General features: G+C 47.0%; 1 protein-coding gene across 1 annotated transcript in view; it reads left to right on the forward strand.

Moving 5' to 3' along the window:
- LOC123348300 (disks large-associated protein 4-like) overlaps positions 1 to 23617 on the forward strand; it is a 191751-nt gene that overhangs the window by 126098 nt on the left and 42036 nt on the right. The window contains exon 3 of the mRNA XM_044985816.1: positions 7560 to 7653. The gene's annotated coding sequence lies outside the window, so the exon portion shown is untranslated. The remainder of the gene's footprint in view (positions 1 to 7559; positions 7654 to 23617) is intronic.

Consider the following 23617-nt stretch of genomic DNA (forward strand, 5'->3'; position numbering starts at 1 on the left):
GTCCCCGCTCCCACCCCCTCAGCCCAACAGCTGTTGGGTGAGCAGGCAGATTTGGAGAGCAGAAATGAGGGGGTTTGATGGGAAAAGTACAGTTGGTTGCTAATATAACCCAGGCACAGTTGTTAATTTGCATTTCCTTGGGGCGGTGATGCTGAAATTAATTAAAGGTAATTATAGCACTGCTATACTTGTGCAACTGCAGCATGCAAAGACAAAGGCAACCTTACAAACAATAGGCTCTTCCTTCAAGTCTCAATGGAGCGTTTATTTTATTTCAAGAAAACTCCAAGGTGAGTGGAAGGATGGGACCCCGTCCCCTGTCACAGCTGTGCTAAGCTCTGCTGGTGGCACCGGTGAGGCCGTAGCTGATGGATGCTGGAGGGCAGCAGTGGTGAGGGATGCTGGTGGCGTTATCGATGGATGCGACTGGTGTGGGAGATGGGTGTCAGTGGCATTTGTGATGGATGCTCATGGCTGCCGTGACAAATGGTAGTGGTCATGCTAGTCACGTTGCTTGACAGCCTCAGTGGATGCTGGTGATCAGGAAGGATGCTGGTAGCAAGGTTGATGGATGCCGGTGGTGTTGCGAATGGAGGTTGGTATTAGCGAGAGATAATGGTGACTTTGCTAATGGAGGCTGGTAGCACTAGATATGTATGCTAATGGCATTTGTGCTGAATGTGAGGAGGAACATTGCTCCGGGATCCTGGTAGCAGTAGGGAGGGATGCTGGCAGCGTTAATGGGTGCTACCCCCCTTTCACTTCTAGGTCACCTCTTCAAATCTAACTTGAGCCACTAGTGGCTCAAATCATTACGGTCTATGGTGCCTGTTCAGTGGCGTTTATGAAATCAATAGATGGTGTCAATGCAGCTCCTGCTGGATAGACACTGCAGAACACAGGCATCATTCCTTTTGTTATAATGCCTGTTGGTACTGCTGCTGTTGGTTAGTGCGAAGTGCGCACCAGCTGTCAGCACTAACTGATATCCTTGCTGGCAGTCTTAGCAGAGAGGCCCAGGAGGGCATGGGTCATGGAGATAGAACATCCCTGGGTCTCCAAATAGTGACCACTCCAAAACAGAGAGGGGAGGCATATTTGGTGGAGTTGCCTGGGGCATCATTCTCAAGAGTTCTCAATCCAGCCCCTTGCACCAGCATGCAATAAAAAGAAGAGGGTTGGTTGAAATATCAGATAGGTAAGTCAGTCAGGTGACCTTTAGAAGATGATGGGACTGTCTTACCTAAATGACAATTACTGGAGTCTACCTGGGCACCAGCAACATGCCAGAAGAACAGCCATACTGGGTCAGACCAAAGGTCCATCTAGCCCAGCATCCTGTCTTCCAACAGTGGCCAATGCCAGGTGCCCCAGAGGGAATGAACAGAGGCTAGGGACACATGTGATTCCAAAGCATCATAACATTCCTCTAGTCATGTCTGATTCTAACTTGGGCTTGAACGGAGTTTCTGCATGGATGAGGACAGCATGTAATGAAGGGTGAGGAGGAAAGATCAGGGCTGGATTGAGTAGGAAAGTTATCTATTGATCTATATTAGGGTTTTGTACTAGCACCCATCACCACAGTATCTGGACTTCTCCCAAACACTGTCATCTTAACCCCACCTCCTCTATGCTATCTAAGGCCATGTCTATGCTACAGACTTTGGTCCATTGCATGAAACAGTAACATTTCAATCCCTATTCCATGGGTACAAGTGTAGGCCAATGGCACTGAATATTGGTTTTCTCTAGGTGATGTTGATTTTGACTGATACATCACTCCTGAAGGTAACAAAGGCACAGAGAGCACAGCCAGTACTGGCGTCTGAAGCTGGCCGAGCCCACATGCCATTAGCCTGTTTGCTGCAATGGTGCAAGCCGAAGTCATCACAGAGTGGCATGGGAAAATGTCCTACCGTAGAGGGAGATATAAGATAGACAGCCCTAGAAGCACTCTGCAATCCTCTTCTGAAGATCTCCATGAAAGCTTCATCGAGATCTCTCGAGGATAAAAGGGACATCCCTATGCACATAAAACAAAGAGCTCCGCATTTCCCTTTCACACACACACTTAACCCAGCAGATGTCATCTCTCCCTCTGTTTGTTGTACCACTGCCTCTTCTCATACGAGGGAAGCAGTGAAGGGTCAGTACCTGTGTCTTGTGAATGCGGGGGTGGGCTGGGTGCCATCTTTCCATGTAAACATTATAAGGATAAATGTGTGCACGCAGTTACCCGAGGTCCCTTCTCTTTCATCAGATTCATCCGCGCTCATCTGGCAGGATTGGCTAAACTATAGTAGAGACTGAAATGACTCTAAGTCCCCCATTTCCCCCCCCCCCCCGCCGCCTGCTCATAGCAGGGTGAGTCTCGGTCTCCAGCTTCTCTAAGGTATCCACAGTGGCCTGTAGGGTGCTGGTGGGGTCAGGGCCGGCTCTAGGCACCAGTGTTCCAAGCATGTGCTTGGGGCAGCACTTTTCAAGGGGCAGCACTCCGGCCCTGTAGGGCGGCACTTCGATGGCTGCACTCCGGTTTTACTCTGGCTTTGTTTTTGTTTTTTGTTTTTTGCTTGGGGTGGCAAAAAACCTGGAGCCGGCCCTGGGTGGGGTCTTTGTCAAGTATGAAATGCAGTTCGTTGTAGAAGTGGCAGATCTGCAGGGCGTCACCAGCTCTACTGTGGCACTCTCTGGATTTCTGGTATCCTTGGCGAAGTTTCTTTGCTTTATGTGGCACTGGTGTTGATCCCTGTCGTACTCCTTTGCCTGGACCCCCGCCCCCCACATACAGTCTGCTAGTAGATGGTCACGTTTCTGCAGCTGGTACATAGCCTCTTCTTCATGGAGGAGACAGAAGGTATTGGATCTCCTGACCCCATGGAGAGGAGTGTGTTTACTGCATGGAGCTGGCATGGTTGGTTGGGCAGTGGTACATAAGAAAGGTGAGCTGCTAGGTGTGCTTTCCAAGGTGGGCAATCAGGAAAAGGCATTTCAAAAACACGCGGGGAGTGGTTAAAGAGGGGAGAGGGTGGCTTCAAGTGTCTATAATCTCTGGGCAGTAGAGTTTAAAATTATGACCAGAGCGGTCACTGTCGCTGGGAATGAGGCACTGTGGGACAGCTGCTGGAGGATTTCTAGGGTTGAGACTGGCCACGCAGTGTGTACATTCACACTGTGTCAGCTTCAGAGGATTGACCATGGCTCTAATCCAGCTCAGGGAGATGGTTTTACCGTGTCACTGTAATGGGGTGTTTACGTCCACTGAAGACAACTTTGAATGTAGACATGTACACATATACGGATGCGCTGGCCACCGCTTCCCGCAGCCCCCATTGGCCTGGAGCGGCGAACCACGGCCAGTGGGAGCCACGATCAGCCGAACCTGCGGCTGTGGCAGGTAAACAAACCGGCCTGGCCCGCCAGGGGCTTTCCCTAGACAAGCGGCAGACCGGCTTTGAGAACCACTGTTCTAGAGGTGAGAGAGTTGAAACAGACCACTTGTCCCCTATCCTTGCATGAATCATTGAGTATAGCCACTGAAAGAAGGAACTGTGAGACAGCAGTAGCTGATTTTTGTTGCATATAGACTCATACTCATAGACTTTAAGGTCAGAAGGGACCATTATGATCATCTAGTCTGACCTCCTGCACAATGCAGGCCAGAGAATCTCACCCATGTAATCAAAGGAAGCCTGTCTATCATCTTGTATTATATCTTTAATTTTTGTTAATCCTTTTTCTATCCAAATTATCTTAAGTGTAGAGTTGGCCTGGATCCTGAGGTATGGGTTATTCCATAGTGGTATGAGAAGAGAATTAGTAAGATCGGATGCTGTAAGCATTTTAACCTGTTGCAGGATGCCCTGTATAGATGCAAAGACTGGATTTTTCCTTAAGGGTGTGGGTAGCTTCTTAAGGTATATAAAAGAAGAGAGGGAGCCAAATAGCATAGCTAAGCCTTTTCGATCTCAAACTAAGCTGGTGTGTATGCAGAGCAACTGGAGGGGATCCGTCTTACATTACGACTCATTTGGAATGCTAGATAATGTAGATACAAATCTGGCAACCCCAGGATATTTTTAATAGTCTGCTGTATCAAGCAGGGTTGTTTTTTATCCCATATAAATTGCACGATATGCCTATTTAATCGAGCAAAAAGCAAGAGAGAGACCTCAAAAGGCAAAGGCTAATGATATAAGTCCTTTGGGGGAAGATATTCATTTTGGTTATTTCTATTCTCCCCAATAAGGATAGAGAAAGGAGACGCCACCTCTCTATATCTTTGGAAATTTCTTTTAATATATAGTACATATTTATAGAACAGTTTTGGGAAGATTAGGACAAATTTTAACATGTAAATTAGTTATTTCCTTGCATATTTGAAATGGAAAATGCTGAAACTGAGAAGGATCAGGTCTTTTGGATATATCCATTGTTTGATTTGTTCCATTAATATGAAAGCCAGAGATCTTTCCAAAAAATAACAACTGCGTTCAGTAATTATGGGATTGATGAGGGTGGATTCTTCAAAAGCACAAAAATGTCATCAGGATATAAACTGATTTTATATTCTTTCCCATTTATAGTCACACCTTCAATGGCTGAGTGCTGACATTGCTAGTGGTTCAAGAGTGACATTAAAAGGGGGTGGGAGGCCAGAGGGGACAGCTCTGTTGTGTCCCTCTTTCTAGTTGAAATATGGGCAAAATAATTCCATTAGTTGATACTGAAGCGAAGGGAGAGTTGTATAATACGCTGACCCAATTCAGGAATATTGGTCCAAATCAAACGTTTTTTAGGACAGCCACTAGTTCAGGCCATTCAACCCTATCAAAGGCTTTCTCTGCATCTAAAAATAAGGCTATGGAGGGACTATCCGACAGCTGAGCTTGCCGGATCAAGTGAGAAATTTTTCTTGTATTAGCATCAGCCAATTTTCTTTTAATGAAACCAACCTGACCTGTGCCTGTAATCGATAGGATGAGGGTGGTCAGTCATGTGGCTAGCATCTTTGCAATCTGTTTTCAATAGAGATATGGGGCAGTAATCACCACATTTGCAACCTTCTTTGTTCTTCTTCAACATTAAAGTAAACGAAGTAATCCTGTCATAAGTCATGGTTCCTTTTTGGAGTGTTTCAGTGAAGACCTTTGAAAGAATAGAAGATAGTTGATTATGAAATGTGCCTGAAAGCCATTCATCCTAGGAGCCTTGCTGGAATTCATATTTTTAAAGCCTATTCAATCTCTTGTGTTGCGATAGCTTTGTCCATAAACAACACTTGTTCTGAAGGTAGGGCAGGCCTCCAACGAAATGATCAAATGTATTAGAGTCAACTTGGTTGTCTGATTTACCTCAAGCTTTATAGAATTGCTTAAATTGATTATTTATATCTATTGGTTCCAGGATGGCACTCCCGTCTTCTTATAATTAGGAAGAAATATTGTTGCTGGCTAGTTCCATCTTAAGTCTTCTGGAAAGTAGTTTACCTGCTTTCTCACCCCATTCATAATGTCTGTGTTTGACCCTGTTGAGTGCAAATTCGACTTGGCTGGATAAACATTCATTGTATTTGCATTTGGCGTTGATTGGGGAATGTAGGTGGTTTTCATCATTTGGGTCAATCTTACGCTGTCGCTACAACTCATCTATTTCTGTGTGCAGAGAATCTAGTAATTTGAGTCTTTTTCTCTTCTTTTGAGAGGCATTCTTTAAGCATTCACCCCTTATGGTAGCTTTCAGAGCTTCCCAAAAGATGGATCTGAGAATTGTAGAACAAAGCTTTGCATCTTTTAGTAGCACAGTGTTTAGCTTCCACCTAGAAGATATTAATGAGGTATAACCAGCGTTGATGGTAAATATCATTGGAGCATGATCTGAAATTAATATATTATTAATAGCTGCTTCTAGGCATGCTTGAATCAGTTCTGAAGGCACAACAAAAAAGTCAATTCTGGAGGAAGATGAATGTATTGTAGGGAAACATGTATAGTTGCGCTCTTTGGGGTATCTTAGCTTCCATGTCTCTAACACAATCCCTCAGAGGCAGAGCTGGTGAATAGATTCTGTCTAGTAGTGCAGGTTGTGATGCTTAGTGTAGATAATACTTCAGTCAGTAGACGGTGCTATAAACCCCAACTTAGTGTCATACTATTACTCTAGGCATTGCAGTGATATACAGTTATTGTTATTGCTTAGTTCCAAAGGAGATTAACAGAAGAGGTCAATCTAGCTGGTTATCTGCTAGGAGCTAGAAGATTATATAAGTGAATATTATCATATCTACCAGGATACATAGGAAAACAAACTGATGTTTAAATTTGCTGAGGTTTGCTTTTCATGATGAAAAAACCATTCCGCTATTTTTGGTCTCAGTCTTTCAAGTGTGTACCAAGCATCAGAGGCATGTTTTGCAAAGTCTTGTGGTGCCTGCTAAATCCATAGTGAAGGTAGAGGGGGACTTGATGCTGTATCTGACATTAGTTACCCTCGGGATTTGCTCTATGCCATTGAATGCAGCCCTCTTTTTGTTAAGCTCAGCTGAGAAGTCAGGAAAAAGAGAAATGTCATGGCCTTTATGCATAGAGGTTTCAGCTTTTCTGGCAGCATTCATTAACATTACTTTATCACTAAACACGAGCAGCTTGAAGATGATGGGTCTGGGCTGGCCAGACTCCTGCCTTCTAGTACGAGGCATTAGATGAGCCCTTTCAATATCCACTAGGGGCAGCTGGGTGTGCAATTTAAATATGTCGGGGACCAGCTTCTGAAGAAGCTGATAATCTCCTCCTCTAGACCCTCAGCAATACCCAAGAGGTGCAGGTTGTTTCTTTGAGATCTGTTTTCTAAACCATCGTGTTTTTCTTCTGGTTTGTAGTCTAAGCTTTAAGGAGCCAGTTTCTTCTTTAAGTTCCCTGGTTTCAATAGCCATCTTTTGTAGCTTACTTTCCAAGTGAGCCATTCAGGATTTTATATCATGTACATCTTTAGAGAGCTCATGAATATCTTTGGAGATTGAATCCAGTTGCTCTGTAAGGAATTCTTTCAGGGCCGCAATAGCCTGGGCTAGGTTCTGCTGTGGCCTTGCGGTTTCCCCCTTCAGCTGCTGCGATGATGCAGGCTGAGGTCTTTTGTTGCCTCTCATTTTTATATTGGAATCCATAGTAAACAGCTTGAAGTTTATCCAGGGGATTAATTTAAACCTTTAAGACAGAAGCTTATTGCCAATTTGCTAGGAACATAATTATTAGAGACGAATCAATACATGGGGGAGTGTGGTGGCCCAGGACTCGGCAGCCATCTTCCTCACAGGTACCATGTGACCCCCTTCTCCCCTTCACCTTTTCACAGGATGTTTTTCAGCATTTTCCATGTGTTTTTGGTTGGGCTGTAAATAAAGAGGGACGGATTCTTAGCCTGATGTCAATCAGCGTAGCGCCACTGAAGTCAATCGATTTACATAGACTGACATCAGCAGGTGGTCAAGCCTGGACGGTCCATAGAGGATACGCCACCACGTTCTCTTAATGACATTTCTCACTTTTCTCTTCAAATCCCAGATCTTCATGCAGGACGTCTCCGGAACCCAGAGGAGTCGGAAGAGTGCTGGATGCTGAATCAGGTCTGTCCCTGAAGCCCAGTGAGACGTGAGAGGTACAGTATGGCCCAGGTCTGAATTTTGAGCTATTCCTTCAGAAACAGCAGAAGGGTGGGGGAGAGGGAGCCGTTGCAACCTGCTTGGTTTGGTGCTGGTACCGGGGAAGGCAGGACTGGGGTTATGCGGGGAGTTGTGGAAACGGGAGGCAGTAATGTGTTTCAGTAGCGACCCTCCCTTCCTCTAGCTGAGGAACTATGTAAATCACCAGTCTCTAAATAAAGTCCTGAAATCTACTATAAATTGCTCTAACAAGGTGGTATCTATGTGCTGACCTAGTTTGAGACAAAGAAAGTTCTCCCCAGCATCTGAGCGCACCAGAGGCTGCTGGAAGGCAGGCTCTGTGGTTGATTAGAATTTGCTTCTATTAGCTATGAATAATGCTGTATAGATTTTCTGTGCCCACTTCCCCTCTCACAGGGACCCACATGAAAACAAGACTCATGCCATAACATAAAATCTACCCCAAAACTGTGGGCCCCGTTCTGCATCCCTAATGAGGTTAGCAGCCGTAAAGTGGCAACACCCATGGAGAAACAGGAAAACTAGACGCATCATCAGTTATGAAACTACTAGCTAGGGGAAATGAACTGACTTTGCTTTCCCTTGTGGGTGGGGACACAGGGCTGAGATGTGCAGGGTGGATGGATGGGTGGAGCCTGAAGGAGCCACATGGGCAGTCCAGCAAAGCTGGATAGTGCTTCCCAGTCACAGGCAGCGAGGTCTAGCAATCCAGGAACTGGGGACTTCTATACAGTACGGCAATGTGCACTAGAGGGCTGCCAAGTCTGAAGTATACCAGCATGCTGTGCACTAACTGGCCCATGCAAACCCTGCTGGCGCAAGCTACAAATTTCCCAGTGCACATTAACATGGTGCATCAGCAGGGTCTGCATAGGCCTGGTAGTACACAACATGTTGGTGCACTTTAGTGCACATTGCTGCACCACTTAGAAAGCCCTTTTTGAGTGCTTACTAGTGAAACCCCATTGCTCAGGTCCCTGGAAAATACCAGAGACACTGGGTCCGATTCGCTGCTCATTTCCCCCTGGGTAAGTCAGGAGTGGCCCCACTGACATCAACAGCATCATACCATGTACATGAGAGCAGATCCAGAGCTGCTATGTGTATGTCTCACTGGCTCAGGGAAAGCATGCAGAATGCAGCCTCTGCTTCTGAGAAAACACTTCACAGTGGCTTCTGCTAACCTTCCTGAACACCTAGGGTAGATGAATGGGCTGACTTTGCACATTCAGACCCTGAACCAGTGTTCCAGCCCTCGGCTTTACTGGTGACTCAGAAACCATAACACAGTGGTTCTCAAACTTTTGTACTGGTGACCCCTTTCATGTAGCAAGCCTCTGAGTGTGACTCCCCCTAATAAATTAAAAATATTTTTTTATATATTTAACACCATTATAAATGCTGGAGGCAAAGCGGGGTTTGGGGTGGAGGCTGACAGCTCACGACCCCTCAGGTAATAACCTTGTGATCCCCTCCCCGAGGGGTTCCAACCCCCAGTTTGAGAACCCCTGCCATAACACAACTCAGCCCTCAACCTGAGTTTAGCTGTCTCAGAGGTTTCCCTCCAGGACTTCTCCTGTCCTAGCTTCCTACTTCCTTCTCCCCAGAGCCCTACTCCCAAGGCTTGATAGCAAGCCTTACCTGCCACAATGAGTCAACAGGAATCATCCAGAAATTTTATGCGGGATTCTAAGAGAGTGGGTCTAAGAGCCCTGCCACCCCATTATAGGCAAATTCATCCAGTCAGCAGATCAAATCCAGCCAGGCAACCCACCCCAGTTTGAAATCTGACATTCAGAATGCACCACAAACAGTGCAAAAACAAAAAAAAAATCATGCCCAATGTCAATGTATACTCTGCTGATGCAAGAAAAACATCCTTCAAACACACCGCATGGTCATGGAAGCTCCACACACTCAAAACAGGCACATGTTGAGTGCTTTGAGTCTTCCGTTTGTTCTGGACCAGAGCTCCGTGTGGTTTCGCAGAGTGCATGCTGCCCATTTGAACAGTCTACCTCAAGGCTTATGGAATTACACCAACCAGTTTAAATCAGTCCCAGTCCTGACTTTTTTTCATTACTGACTCTTCTGAGCAATTTAATACACAGGAGTTTGTAGCTGACCTATCGCCGGTGTGTCCTTTGATGTGTTGGACAGCCTAGTTAAGTTTCCAAATTTAACAGTGGTGTAGGTCTCACACAACCCTTCCTCTCCAGTTCATAAGTGCTCCATCTTTCATTTTCAAATCTTTTTTTCATACCTCCTTTTTTTCCCCTCCCTGTTCTGATCTGACCTACTTAACATGTTCCCCCCTCCAGAGATCACTCTCCTGGGGAACTTTGAGAAACATGCTATTTAGGGACAATCAAATAGATAGGATCATTTTTGGCTTTTTTGTTCCCTCAGATTTTATTTTATTGCCAGGGACATTTGCATGAAAATAGGCTCCCCCTTTCTTAAGAGTTCATCTGCTCCTGCAGCTTTTTCAACACCTGAAGTCAAAATCCTTTGTCAGATTGCAACCACCTATTTCCACAGCAACCAGCTTCGGTGGCACCTAAACTCCTAAAGATCCAAGACTATTCTTTCCGTCCTACGTGGTGGTATCAGTCAAAGTCACCACCACCGCAATTGATGGCAGTTGGCAGTCCAGGCTTGAATGGCTTTTGGGCACTGAGCCACCCTTCCACAAAGGATGAAATGCAACGTGTGGAAGGCCAGTGCACCACTTAGAGTTCCAGGTGGGCCCTATTGTGGTGACTTGAGTGGTGTTTAGACCTCTGCATAAGAGATAATTTCACTGAGATGTTTTAAACCCCTAGTGTAGACAGGGAAAGTTGCATTTTAGCCGATGTTAGCGGGTGGAGGGGAAACCGAGGCTCTCCTCGAGGTGATCTCCGCTGGGTTAGCGGTGAGGCACACTGAACATAAGAATGTAAGAACAGCTATACTGGGTCAGACCAAAGGTCCATCTAGCCTGGTATCCTGTCTCTGACACTGGCCAATGCCAGGTGCCCCAGAGGGAATGAACAGAACAGGCAATCAAGTGATCTGTCCCCTGTCTCCCATTTTCAGCTTCTGGAAAACAGAGGCTAGGGACACCATCCCTGCCCATCTTGGCTAATAGCCACTGATGAATTTATCTAGTTCTTTTTTGAACCCTGTTATAGTCTTGGCCTTCACAACATCCTCTGGCAAATAGTTCCACTGGTTGACTGTGCTGTGTGAAGAAATATTTCCTTTTGTTTGTTTTAAACCTGCTGCCTATTAATTTAATTTGGTGAACCCTAGTTCATGTGTTTTGAGGAGTAAATAACACTTCCTTATTTACTTTCTCCACACCAGTCATGATTTTATAGACCTCTATCATATCCCTCCTTAGTTGTCTCTTTTCCAAGCTGAAAAGTCCTAATCTCTCCTCATATGGCAGCTGATCCATACCCCTAATCATTTTGTTGCCCTTTTCTGAACCTTTTCCAATTCCAGTATAGGGGAAACTTGCCCTCCTGCGGGACTCATCATTCAAATTGTGTGGACAGAGATCTTCATCTTCCCAGGCTGTCAATGCAACATCTTTAATAAGCACTACAAAATATCACTATGACACAAAACCTCTAGGGCATTTAAATCATCAGCACAATCTGCCTTCCCCCGCCAGGGGGCAAGGGGAAGTAAGAAGCCCCCTTATATCCCTGTCTGGCTGCCTTGGGTTCAAGCATGCCAGGATCAGCAGGTGCTGCATGGCTGTTCCCTGCCTCGGAACATGTGGGCGGGGAGGCGAGAGTGGGCAGAGATTGTCTAATTCCCTCCTTAGCGCAGATGGGAGTGCAGCAGTCTCATACTTTGAGGGCCTGAGCCTCAGAGGGGCTAGGGGAGGTCCCTCACCGGTGTGACTTTGTGCCTTCTCCTCAGGGCTGGAAGGGAGCTCCCAACAGCCTGGTGCCTTTTTTGTCAGCCTGTGTAGCGCCCTGTCTCAGCCTCCCCCGGGCACAGCTGTCTAGTTTAGTTGTAGCTGCTCTTGTTGCTTTCCCCTCCCCCCCCCAACCCCCCCCCCCCCCCCAAACAGGTGATTGTGAAGCAAACGCCGCATCTTGCTTCTTAAATCCATTGTTACTGAGCAGGACGTCACGCCTAGAAGGAGTCTGTGTTGATTTAAAGTAGCAAAGCAAAGGCGTTTTATAAGAACATAAGAGCTGCCATCTAGTCCCATGTCCTGTCTTCTGGCAGTGGCCCATACTAGTGCTTCAGGGGGGAGTGTTTAGAACAGGGCAGGTTTGGAATGGTTCCACGCAGCCTTCCACTCCCGGCTTCTGGCACTCAAGCATGGGATTGCCTCCCTGACCATCTGGGCTAATAGCTATCAATGGACCTATCCTCCAGGAACTTATCCCGTTCTTTTTCTGAACCCAGTTATATTTGTAGTCATCACAATATCTCTCTTTCTCTCACTCACACACACACACACACACACACACACACACACACACACACACACACACACCCCACCCCGGATGCTGGGGGAACTGTACAGCAAGATAATGAGTGGCTAGAGGAAGACCTGTTGTATAATGAATTGTTATAAGTTAGACATTTTCTATTTTTATCCCTGTGATTAGATTCTGAACTCTTTGACTCATCATTAATGTATTGCGGTGGAAGCAGGCTGCAGCCTCAGCTGAATTCTGCACAGTGTTCTAGGCTAATTTGGGGAGCCTTGAAATCATGCGTGTAGGCAGACCTACGTCACCTATGCCACGGCATACGGTCTTTTTAATTTTGAGGGGTGGGGGTGGGTAATGTTCCTTATGCCAGTTGGCAAGTTGTTTGTTCCTTATCTGGCTATTTATTAATACACTGCAAGGCTGCTATATATAAAAGCCGCCCCCTCATGGTAACAGTCCAAATGAAGGATGTGGGCATGGCTACCTCTGGGCAAGTATGGGCATATGAGACCAAGGCATGGCCAGTACAGTGTGCACACAAATCCCAAACTGCTGACTGCCCTCTGTTAAGGAGACAAGATTGTCCATGGATTTAGATTGTTCATTTTTCCTCATTGTCTTCAGGGGGACCCAATGGTACCGCGGTGAACTAGATTTTTTTATGTGGCACCAGCCATGGTACCTGGGCACCCTACCTGACTTCACATAAGACATTGAAGAGCTGCCAAAGAGACCAAATGCCAGGTCCCTCCTGCAGCCTTTCCATTTTACCAGGAGCTAATCCATTGGGGATGCCAAGGAAAAGAGCTGCATTGCACAGCTCTTGCAGAACATGGCCATGGTCATGCTTAATGGTATTTCTGCAAGGAGCAAAACCCAGAGGTTGCCAAGAAAGCTCAGCCACCAGCAGCCAGGAACATCATCAAACCAAAGAGAAGGAGAAATAAGAGCTGAGAAAAAGGTGTACAGAAGGCAGAGGGACATGTTGTCATAGAGACAGCCAAGGAAGGGGTGGGGCAGAGAGGGAAGGACAGGAGCACAGGCAGACATGGGATGATAATGGCTTAGGATGAGATCCACTTGGGGAAGCTGAGATCTTTCTGAAATCCAAGTTTTTCCATATAGGGACAGGGATCAGGAGCGCACTCAGCTCTCAGTCCTGGGGCAGCCTGCTGTCTGTGGAGTCTAAAGATAGGCCAAGGGGGCACTGCCTGGGAGACTTGGGATGAGTGTTTATGTGTGGTGTAAGGATGTTCCCCTAGTGTTCGGCTGGATCCCCTAGGTATTGGCCCAGCCAGTCAGAAGCTCTCAATTAACCTCATGAAAACAACAGAGGTGTAAAGCAAAGGGCTGAAATACGAAGTCCCGTCAGAGAGTTATTCCCATAAAACCTTTGCAGCTAAACCGTCCCCATTACCCTGCAGATCTGATCCCCAGCCTGCAGGTAGCCAAGAGCAGCGTCCACCACCCCAGTCCAGAGAGCCACAGAACATTTCAGGGCCAGGACTGGACTGCCTGCCCAGCCAAGATCTCCAAGGCACCAAACGCATGCAGCTTGTGGTAGAGTTGGGGCCCGGTCCTGAGCCTCACCAATTCCCAGGGAAGTCTGCACCTTACACCAATAATGCTAACAGTAATACTGACATAGCACTAGTCATCCATAGACCTCAGAGCGCTTTACAGCAGAGATCATTAGTGTTCTCCCCATTTTACAGCTGGGGAAACTGAGGAATGGAGTGGTGAAGTGACTGCATCCGTACTCACAGATGTTCTTATCCTTAGCCCCTACACAGACCCCTGGAAACACTCACACACACAGAAACCTGCACAGACACACAACATCCAGCAGCCACAAAGCTACACACATGCATGCATCCCTCCACACACACGCTTAGCCACATCCAGCCACACAGACCATTACAGTCAGACACCCTCAAAACCACAAGTACACCTCCACTCACCCACCCCATCCTCATCCACGGACATTCCCGTCCTCCCCACCCCACACACATACAGACACGTCCCTAGCCAGGCATCCTCGCACGCATCTCAAAACTGCTGTGCCCAGATGAAAGGCTCAGCTCTCTGCATGCCCTCACAAGCCTGATTAAAAAAAAAAAAATCTGACTAGCTGTCTGACCCCTGGTCCTGGATTACATTGCAGGACACTTTAAAAATAAGTACCAGATGATTTTAAAGTGGTGGAATTACTATGGGATTGGACAAGGGCTGGCAAGCTCTTCCAGATGCCAGGAGCATGTATTTAGACTCCTTATTCATTTTGACTCAGTCCTTACTAAGTAAGAGCCCCGGGATTTGCCTCTTCCTCATTAACGGGTGAAAAGGTTTCTAGGTGTGTTTTGTGCAATGTTTAATCCAGCGGCTAAGGAGTTGTTGTTTTAGACTTCATGTTATGGGCTACATTGGGGCCCTTCCTGTCAGCTGGAAGCGTCCCTGAACAGCAAAAACAGGTACATCATAGGGACTTTTGCTTGCTTGAAGCTGTCTGGTTAATTAGCCCCAGTCTGTTATAGTCAAGAGAGACAGCAGAGCGGTTCAAGCGCTGCTAGTGAGACGTGTGCTGGCTTCTAAACAACTGATTAGGTTGCTGGTTAGTCCACTGCCTTCTTGGGATCTCTGCTTCATAAAAATGAGTCACTGTGCCAGGGGAATCCAAGGGGGTGTGTGGGATCCTTCCAAACAGAGACGTCCCATCATGCCACGTGCCATGAGCCTCTTCAGTCAGGAGGAGTAGCAGTGGCTGGGTGGGCCCCATGTGCCATCAGAGGCATTGTAGCTCAGTGGGCCTTTTATCAATGACAAATTCCATTTTCCTTCCTGAAGAAGAAATGCTAGCGCTGGCCAAGGAGGGGGGAGAGAATTATATCCAGGTTAAAGGGCCAGCTGGGGGGAAGGAGGAATGGAGGAGGGAAATGCTGCCAAAGCTTTGCATCCCGAAGACCCAGCAGGGCCCACTGACCAGATGGTCCTGGCTGCAGACCCTCCTTCCCCCACCGCAGGAAATTGAGTTGGAGAGAGCTGCTGCACAAATAAACCCTGCTGCCTCCCCATAGTTCCTGCTTTGGTTATTGCATTTGGATTTTGCACACACGTCCCATTTGGTCCTTCCTTCTGCCAAGCTTTCAATTCGCTGCTGCTCTTCCCAGCAGCCTGCTCGAGCCAGGGGCGATTGGACTGGGAAAGGAGGGAGATGTCAGGGGTAGGAGTGAGCCAGCAGCAGGCCACACAGACCTATTGCTGAGGGCACCAGCAGCCTGCAGAACTTACAATTGTCTTTAAGGATATTACAGATATATATACATGCACATATACTTAGTCCAGTCCTGCAAGGTGCTGCATTCCTTAATTCCCACTGAAGTCATTGCACTGTGCTAACCCGTAACTGTCCCAAACTTTCTAACAATAGCACTAAGAAAAGCCTGAGCCAATCCATTCATCTCAGTGGCATGTTAACTCTGAACCCTAATGACAGTTGGCTGCATTCCAGAATTGTTGACTATTTGCTAGAAGCCTGCAGTTATTCTGGGATTGTGAGTGGAGCCTGGGTGCCATCAATTTCTTTCCAACCTGGGGATGGGAAGGTATATGAGTATACATATTTAAATGCCTGCACCAATGTTATCACCCTCTTGGGTGCTCGGAGATTGTGTTGAATATTCTTTTAGAATCTCCTCACATTAGGGATGTGCAAACGCCTGCAGGAAGCGAACAGGTGCTGGTTGACTTAAGGGCCAAGCAAAGAGCTTTGTAACTGACACTGAGCCAAGCGTTTATTCCCAGTGCGAACACACAAACCCCTCCTGTGAGCTTGTGGAAGAGACAATGCCTCGGCGAGTAAAGGAACAGCCCATCAGTCAGCCAGGGTTCCTCCACTAAGTGCTGTCCTTGAGGGGTTAGCGAGGTTATGAGTGCAAGAGGTGCTCAGTGACCGTCCCAGCCCTGCAGCAGCTGGGCCTGATGATGGCGCTCTCCCTTCTCAATACCCTTCCCTTCCTCTGCGAAGTACGTAGCTGCTCTGTGAGTCTGCTAGGGCCTTCAGCAGTCAGCCCTGCGTTGCTAATCCACTCTGCATACCTGGCAAGCAAACCCGTCAGCTGGAATGTTCTCACATGACTCTGTACAGACCTGGTTTGGATTAGCTCAGCCAGGCCTGAAGATTAACCCTTTTATTTCTGCCCTCCCTTCTGCCAGAGCTGACCCCTCTGGGGCTGCACCAGCCTAAGAAAGGGCAGACGTTGTCCCCACATCTGATCAGTCATATCCACAGCCAGGAGCAGAGCTTTCAGAGCGACCATCCGGGAGACAAGAGGGCAGCATCAGCAGACAGTGTCTGTCATTGCAATTTGGTCTCGAATTTCTCAGGAGGTGAAGGTTCCCTTTAGCTGGCTTGTGGTTACTCCAGTTTGTAAACAGGTTCCAGGCTCAATTAGAATGAATGGCTTCCCCGGCGTCTAGTCTCTCTTTCCTTTGTGTGCAGCAAAGATGAAGGATTTGGATGTATTCAAAGGCTTTATTGTTTCCTGCAATTCCCATCGCTATCACAAGGGTAAAAACCAGCAGTTCACAGTGATAGACAGGAGGCGGGACTAAAGCAGCACCAGCTCGAGTGCCCTCTTATGGCAGGCAGCACTGTACTCGGGGTCCTGAGCGAGGGCTCTCAGCTTGTAACCAGGACTAAAGGCACTCACTGCTGTAGAGGAGCGAGACTCTGAGGGTTTGCCTGTACTGCAGGCCGAGGTGCGACTGCAGCATGTGTAGACAGATTTTAACTAGCTTTGATCTGGCTAGCGCAGGTGCCAGTAGCAGTGCAGCTGCAGCAGCATGGGCTTCAGCGGGGGCTGTACAAGCCTGCCCAGGATGCTGGGTCATTACTCTGGTAGCTAGTCTACACTGAAGCCGGTGCTGCTGCCAAGCGCTATGGGGACCTGAGCTGGCTAGATCAAAGCTAGCTCAGGTAGGTCTCCACCTGCTGCATTACCCCTCCAATTGCAGTGCAGGCATACCCAGAGTTACAGTGCAGAGAGAAAGCAGGAGACTGTCGGCAGGTCGGAGTTCCTGTGCTGGCTGGGTGAGTGTGTCTTGACACTTCCACCAATAGACCCTGTCCTGGGAAGTATCTGTGAACCGGTTCGGGGTGGGGGGTGGGCTTCCTGCCTAAGGAGAAAGCAAAATTGTAGTGTATAGCAACACCGACAGCGTAGGGGGAGATGACTTTGTAATCTCTGCCAGAAATCAGATGTGATTCCATTGCTTGCTGAGCATCATTCCAGGGTCTCAGCCTGAGTTAGAGAGACAGCTAGGGGCTCTGGCCAGAGCCACTGGCTCCCCGTTCATTTCAAAATTGCCCTCCTTGTTTTATAACTAGGCTTGGAAGATTAGATTTTTTACCTGTATATGTCAGTAAGCATCGATTTCACCAGGCACACACACAAACCAGCAGAAACATATTTCCATTCTTGATAATTAAGAAAAGTGCAGCTTGAGAACTTCTTAGAGTTTGATTTGAGAATGTTTCCTTCATATATTTTTGACATTTGATCATTTGTGTTTGAATGGTTATGAAGCTTTAGCTTTCTGAATTGCAACATCTACTGTAATTAATTATTGCCTGACCCCTCATTGTCTGACATGCCCATAATTTCCTGTAACTGAACATTTAAGTTGATAACAACAAAATTTTTAAATGCTTAAAAATAAACCTTGATGCTTCTTATTCATCGAAATTGTAACAAAGTAAAAATCAAATTCTGCCAAGCTTCATTCTAACCCTCCAGCCAACTGCACTGGCCTCATCTTCCCTCTGCCCCCCTCCCCACACCTGTGTCCCTTTACAATATTATCAGTGGAAGATCCCCTCTTCTCCACAGCTTCTGCCAGCTGGAACATCAGCTCTGTGCCTCTACATTCCTTTCCATATCACAGCTGAGCATCTCTCATCCTTACCCAGTTCTCTTTCCCGCTGCTGCCATGAGTTTTAATTTAAGACTGTTACTGGTTTATTTAATTCTGAGATGCAGCGCCTGTGGCAGACAGACAATAGCAAATGAAGCTGATATTGTGCTTTATGGCTTGCATATTGGCTAAACATGCAACAACTGCAGTCTCTCACAATACTAATCAGGAGATTTCTGCCTGAAATATTGATTCCCTTTCGCTGGATCATAAAAAGCACATTTACTGTCAATATCAAGAGAAATCCCATTAGAGGCAAATCAACATCTGTATTAAGTTTCCCTTAGGGAGTATCCTCCAGGGCAATATTATGGAAGATGTTCAATTGCAATCAGGTCCTGTTGTAGCTAATAAATATATAGATCTGGCTAGCGCTTTCGATTATGTTCCTAATGCTTATATAATTGTAGAGGGAGCTCAGTACAGATAGTTCTTCATTTTGGTCTCAATGTCAACCCTGCTTGAGCCATTGGCGCTGTGGGGGACTATGGGGTTGAGTAGAGCTTTGGGGCCAGATAGCAGAAGGAACCCTATTGGGGGACTGCAGCCAGCTGAGTGCCACAAAGTCATGCTCTATGGTGGATCTCTGGAGGGGCAGGTTGATGTGTACTTAGAGAGTGGCTGGGCTTTTCTAGGCAGTCCACGGGTCCCTGGTGTACCTGATCCATCTGTTCTCATCCCACGGGCAAGGGAGGAAGCCATCTCCTCCAAACTAGAGCTGGGCAAAAAATTTTAAATTAAAAAATGCAGCTTTGGCCCCACCCAAACATTTCCTGAATTTGTGTTGGTTTGGCCACATTGCTTGTTTTTAAAACAAAATTTTTAAAAAGTCAGAAAGTTTTGATTTGTTTTGGTTTGAAACAACTTTTTGTTTTGAAATTTCCTGTCATTTTAATTTGAAAATGTTTAAAAATCCTCATAGTCAAAACCCAAACATTTCATAGGACCCAAAGCCGTGTTTTAAACTTCTTGATTCACTGAAAATGTTGACAATTTTTGGTTTTGTTTGTGACCCAAAACAAATTTTCTTTTAATTTTTTTAAATGGCCAACAAACTAAATAATCCCTTGTTCTTCCATGCACCCCCCCCCCCACCTCTTCAGCCCCATATCACTCTGCACCCCCTCCCCCATTCCCATGTGTCCCTGTACTCCATTCCCTGCATCCCCATGCACCCCCTCCCCTGTCACCATGTGTACTTGCACCCCCCCAATCAGTCACTCCCGCATCCCCTGTCACCTTCCCCTGTGGCCCTGCACCCCCACCCCACCCCCGGTGTCCCTGCAACCCCAATCAGCCCCTACCCCAGTCTGTCCCACCCACTAGCCCTTCTGAACCCCAGTCTATGTGACCCCTCAGCAGCCCCGTGTGCCCCACTCTGTCCATCCCCCTGATATCCCAAGCCTCCACACTTGGCCCCACATGCAGGACACTGTGAGGAATGCAGCCTCTCCTCCTCCCTATCAGTCGCTGCCTGCTATGGCCAGTGAGCCAGCTGCTCTCTGTTCTGGTGCCAGAACAGCCCCTGGTGGGAGAAAGGCATAACTGCAGAATGTATTTTCTGCAGAGAAAAAAAATCTGTGGGGGACATGAATTCTGCATATGCGCAGTGGTGCAGAAGTCCCCCAGAGTAATGAGAGTACAAAAGGGAGATTGTGTATGTATTTTGCAGTGTGCCTCTGTGCATGTGAAAGAGAAGAAGAGTGTGTGTAAGAGAGAGGGAATGGGTGGATCTGAGTGTGGGTGTGAGCACACCCCAGAGCCTCATCTCCCACCCAAGTGGTCAAAAGCCCCTCCAGGACAATCTCCCAAGATCTGCCTTCCCAACCCTTTTGGGCTGCATAGCAGGGTGGATTTGATTTAAATCAGATTGATTTAAATCACTAGTCAGGAAGACTTGATTTAATCATGGTTTTCTACCAAAAAGTGCATTCTTGTTGGTTGGTATAATCTTAATACATATTCTTCACAACTCAGAGATAGATGTAGGTTTCATTTTTAGAAGGTACGCACGATACATTTTTAAACAGTGATTTATTTTGAAATCTTTTCATATTAGTTTTACAGCTATATCAGAAAATAAATGACTGGTTGGTTATTTCATTTACCAAAGGTAATTGAAGCAGATATTTATGAAGTCAATGGGAGGTGAACTATCTCCAATTCAACAGGTTAATCATTAATATTAGGAGGATTTTCTTACCATGCTATATTAGGAGGAGAACATCACCAGAAAGACATTTAAATTGTTTTATTTAACTAAAACAACAATTTTAAGTATTCTGGATTTTTTTCTTCAACAGCAAACATATAATATTTAAAAAAACACAAGAACATGTCCCTTGCTTCTCACATTTTCTTCAGACTTCTTTTCCTTATCCAGATCTATTCTGCCACCAACAATCTTCTATTCACTGAACTTTTAGAAACTTTGCACTTTTAGAGAGAGGTAAGGGATTGACTCTGTGTACACAAACTTGCAGAGGGACAATAGGGTTGAGGTCTGTTATTTCTCACCTCTATATATTATTTATTTATTTTAAAACATTTTTGCTGTTAATAAGCATGTTGCCTCTGGAGACACAAATCCACAGTTTAAGAACTGCAAAACTAAGCATCTCTCATGGTATCTTCTAGACTGAGCACTGAGACCCATTGGGTAGATAGAAAGATTAACCTAAATAATCTATACAGAAGCCTGTGGAACCCTGTAAGATTGGGTCTCTAATCCATGAACTATTGGAACACATTTACAGAACTTTTTTTAAACATTACATGAATAGGTTGTCTCATACTATAGAATTAGAATTTCTATTCCATGATGAGATATCTTTGAGCTATAATGTATCTTAATTAAAGCGATCTTTAGATAGGTTTTTTCCTCAAAAGCATTTTATGAAAAAAATCCAATTTAAATACAAAATATCTTTTTTTATATATTTTTTTTAAAAATCATTGATTTTTATCCACTCTGCTGCATAGTGCTTGCTCTGTAGCTTGGCTGTTGTCCCACACCCCCTTCCCAACTGTGTGCGATTGTGGAGTCAGTCTCATTAAAGAGACTGCTTAGACTAGCTGGACTTGGTACCACATGACATTTTGACTAAAAACCTAGAACAATAGAAAATTAACATGGTCCATATTGAATGGATTAAAGGCTGGCTAACTGATAGGTCTCAAAATGTAACTAAATGGAGACTTGTCATCGAATGTGTGTGTTTCTAGTGGGCAGGGGTGGCTCTAGGAATTGCGCCGCCCCAAGCAGGGCGGCATGCTCTGGCGGTCGCCAGTCCCGCGGCTTCGGTGGACCTCCTGCAGACGTGCCTGTGGAGGGTCCGCTGGTTCCGCGGCTCTGGTGGACCTCCCACAGACATGCCTGCGGATGCTCCACTGAAGCCGCGGGACCAGCGGACCCTCCGCAGGCATGCCTGCGGGAGGTCCATTGGAGCCGCCTGCCGCCCTCCCGCAGCACGCCGCCCCAAGCACGCGCTTGGCGCGCTGGGGTCCGGAGCCGGCCCTGCTAGTGGGGTCCTGCAGGGTTTGGTTCTTTGCACAACGCTAGTGAACTTTTTTATCAATGACCTGGAAGAAAACATAAAATTATCACTGATAAAGTTTGCAGGTGACACAAACGTTGTGTGTGTGTGTGTGTGTGTGTGTGTGTGTGTGTGTGTGTGTGTGTGTGTGTGTGTGTGTAAATAATGAGGAGGACAGGTCACTGCTACCGAGTAACCTGGATCACTTGCTAAGCTGGGTGCAAGCAAACAATATGTGTTTTAATAGAAATGTACACATCTAAGAAGAAGGAATGTAGGCCATACCTATGTAGGCAGCAGTGACTTTGGAAAAGGTCTGGGGGGCTTGTGATGGATAACTGGCTAAACAGGAGCTTTCAGTGTGGCAAAAAGGGCTAATATTAGTCTGGGATGCATAAAGAACGGAATTTTGAGTAGGACTAGAGAGGTTATTTTTTCCCTCTGTATTTGGTACTGGTGCGACCGCTGCTGGAATCCTGTGTTCTGTTCTGGTGCCCACAATTCAAGAAGGGTGTTGACTAATTGGAGAGGGGTCAGAGGAGCCACAAGAATGCTTAAAGGATTAGAAAACATGCCGTATAGTGATAGATCAAGGAGCTCAATCTGTTTAGCTTAACAAAATGAAGGTTAAGGGGTGACTTGATTAGAGACTATAAGTATCGACATGGGGAACAAATATTTAATAATGGGCTCTCCACCCTAACAAAGAAACAGGGGCGGCTCTAGGCACCAGCAAAACAAGCTGGTGCCTAGGGCGGCAAAATGTAGGGGGCGTCCCCTGCCGCCGGGGAGGGCGGGAGGCTGGGCTGGCGGACCTGCCGCAGGCATGCCTGCGGGAGGTCCACCGGAGCCCCGGGACGAGTGGACCTGCCGCAGGCATGACTGCGGAGGGGGCGCTCGTCCCGCGGCTCGGCTGGACCTCCCGCAGGCATGACTGCGGCAGGTCCACCGGAGCCCCGGGACGAGCGGACCTGCCGCAGACATGACTGCGGCGGGTCCCCTCTTCCCGCGGCTCCGGTTGACCTGCCGCAGTCATGCCTGCAGGAGCTCAACCGGAGCCGCAGGAAGAGGGGACCCGCCGCAGGACCGGGGAAGGGCGGCGCAGCGCACCGCGCTGCTTGGGGCAGCCTGATTTCTAGAGCCGCCCCTGCAAAGAAAACTATAACATGATCCGATGGCTGGCAATTAAACTAAACCAATTCAGACTGGAAATAAAGTGTAAATTTTTAACAGTGAAGGTACCGTAATTAACCATTGGAACAACTTACTTGTGGTGGAGTCTCGATCACTGGCAATTTTTAAATCAAGAGTGGCAGTTTTTCTAAAAGTTCTGCTCTGGGAATTATTTGGGGGCAGGTCTCTGGTCTGTGTTATACAGGAGGTCAGACAAGATGATCCCAGTGGTCCCTTCTGGCTTTGGAATAGATGAATCTCTAGACCAGGAGGCAGAGAGAGCCAGTGCAGCCCCTGCTGCAGTTCTGAGCAACCCGCAGTGGGGATGGGATAGCCAGGCCACTCTTTGAACCCCATCTTCTGCGAGGCACTTGGTGCTGCGGGAAGTGTTCCAGGGCAGGCGGGTGCAGTTCAGGACAGGCTGTCAGTGAGGGCAGGGTGAGGGGGATTGCTCTGATTCTTCCCCATGTATCCTCCCCTCCTCTGCCTAGCAGCTTCAGACACGTCACACCTCTTTGCTGGGTAAGCTGGGCCCTCAGAAGGAGTTCCATGCATGAGGTGGGTGTTGACCCATGAATGTCTGGAGAGTAGGCTGTGAGCAGAGAGAAAATAAAAGAATCAAAATTCAGCTCAAGTATGGAGTTGAGGCTGCAGCTGACAGTGAGGGGCTGTGGCTATGACTGACAGTGAGGGGCTGCGGTTGTGACTGACTGTGAGGGGTTGCGGCTGATGGTGCTGGGCTGCAGTTGTGACCCGCAGCGAGGGGCTGTGACTATGACTGACAGTGAGGGGCTGTGGTTGTGACTGACTGT

The sequence above is a fragment of the Mauremys mutica genome, chromosome 13 (assembly GCF_020497125.1).
Source record: "Mauremys mutica isolate MM-2020 ecotype Southern chromosome 13, ASM2049712v1, whole genome shotgun sequence".
Classification (NCBI taxonomy): domain Eukaryota; kingdom Metazoa; phylum Chordata; order Testudines; family Geoemydidae; genus Mauremys; species Mauremys mutica.